This window comes from Vigna radiata, unplaced genomic scaffold (assembly GCF_000741045.1).
Source record: "Vigna radiata var. radiata cultivar VC1973A unplaced genomic scaffold, Vradiata_ver6 scaffold_265, whole genome shotgun sequence".
In the NCBI taxonomy this organism is placed as follows: Eukaryota; Viridiplantae; Streptophyta; class Magnoliopsida; order Fabales; family Fabaceae; genus Vigna; species Vigna radiata.
This window is the reverse complement of record NW_014543983.1, coordinates 75,364-77,469: the sequence shown is the minus strand read 5'-3', so window position 1 is coordinate 77,469 and position 2,106 is coordinate 75,364. Positions and strand designations below refer to the sequence as shown.

At 29.7% G+C, this 2,106-nt stretch overlaps 1 non-coding gene across 1 annotated transcript; it reads left to right on the top strand.

Annotated features, from left to right (window-relative positions):
* Positions 1-345: 345 nt before the first annotated feature.
* TRNAS-GCU lies at positions 346-427 on the top strand. The gene has a single exon. It is a non-coding gene; the product is annotated as a tRNA-Ser (tRNA).
* The last annotated feature ends 1,679 nt before the right edge of the window (positions 428-2,106 follow it).

Below are 2,106 nucleotides of genomic sequence, written 5' to 3'. Positions count from 1 at the left end.
GGCGTACGTAAATTAATAAACATATATATATATTTAAAAGAGGATATATAACTAAATAATAATAAAATTTATATGCTTATATAAAGAAATCTACAATTTATCATTCTTCATTGAAAGACTTATGAAATGAACATTCGTAATTTCTTCTTCTTACACAATATTTTTATTTACACTTCTACATTATTTAAGCCTTTCATGGTAGCAGTAAAATAGTTATATTTTTAATTTATTTAGTTAGCTACAAAAAGAAATGTTGAATGAGGATGTAAGTGAATAATGGTTAGGAAAATTTAGAAAAAATAAATGCATTTAATATGTTAAGTAAGATTCTGAGGAATGTCTGTTGTCGCTTTGGCCGAGTGGTTAAGGCGTGTGCCTGCTAAGTACATGGGGTTTCCCCGCGAGAGTTCGAATCTCTCAGGCGACGTTTACTTTTTAATTTTTTCCCTCTAACCTTACCTTAAATCAGTGTAGAAGAAAGGAAAAAAATACCGTTGGTGGGGCCACGAATGTATTTTGGAATTGTTGAGAGAAAAACGAAAAATACAACTAAATGTTAGAAGTGAGTGAATCTTAACATCTTCTCTTCTCTTGATAAGTGGAAATCTTTAGAATGCATGGTATGAGACCACAAGAAGAAAAAGCTTACAGCATAATAAATCACCTCATTTTATGGACAAAGGAATTTATTAATAACAATCTTATTCACAAATTGTTATGTCATACTAGGAAATCACAATCAAGCGTGGTATCTATAAACGAATCAAAAGATTTTTATCATCTTCTAATCAAATGTTTCTATGTATTTAACTTTCAATGCTAATTTCTAAGCGTACGTAGTTTAAGATACCATAGATCAAAACATAAAAAAAAAATGAAGACTATGTATAAACTTGAACTTCGATTATATCACCGCAAGAAAATTTTTAAATAATGACAATATTAGTAGAAAAAAGTTTGTTTAGAAATCAATTTCCAAAAAAGACTAATTTAGAAAAACAAAAATTATAGTCAAAACCTTAATAATTAAGTAATTAATGATATTGACCAGTTTAAATACTAATTCATAATAGAAACTATTTTAGTCATCAATTTAGAAACCAATTATAATATTTTATTTATAATAGAAACTATTTTAGTTATCAACAATATTTAATTTATAAATTGATATTTAATTTAATGACAATATAACTAATTATTTTTAGTTATTATTGGTCATTATTTATGAATTTTTTTTTTTGTAGTGGATTATAATTAAGTTATGATTTGGTGAGATATCACAAATTATAATAGTTAAATTCTCTTTTGGTGAATTTTTTTATATTGATTTATTAAATAAAATTAAGTTTAACTAATAATTTGATTTTAATATTTGTTTTTAGTTTATTTTTATTTTCCTCGAAATGATTTAATTTGATATTTTCTGTTAAATTTAACTTTAGAAGGTGATCATGTCTCAACATATTGTTCTTTTTTAGATAATTTTTTGTTTCGGTAGGGATTTTCTGGGACCGAAAGCACTAACCTTGATGACGCGATTCTGCTTTCTTCTGACACGAGATCTTCAAATTCCTTCATCGTTCGTTCTTAAGACCGTCCGTCAAGTTCCAACCTTCACCCAGGAGGGGGGTGGTACCTGTAAAGGCACTCCGACGATCAAGTTAGACGTCGGAGTAGGAAAACCCTCAGTCCTCAGCAAGTGGATGCTTAGAACGGAGAAAGGGTGGAAACTCAATTAGGTGCGAAAGTATGAGTGTGAGAGAATATCAGCGTACCTTGTTTGGAGCCTTTAGTTCTTTATTTATAGGCTTTGGATTGATATGAGATTAACAGAACAAAATAAAATATAAACAGAATAAAATATAAACAAACTTTACCTGATATATCTCTACTGAGATATTATTTGGTACGTGATAAATGATATTATTCATTTATTCGTACTTGCGAGATGATGGGCCTCGAGCCCAATAGAGCTGGACCAATCTGTTGATTCGGCCCATTTGATTAACAAGCTTGGCCTTGGCCGCTCGGTTTAGAAGACCGGACGTAAGAGATATACTACCGTATATCATCCCCCCAAGTCCAAAGGAAAGGCAAGGCTTTAGT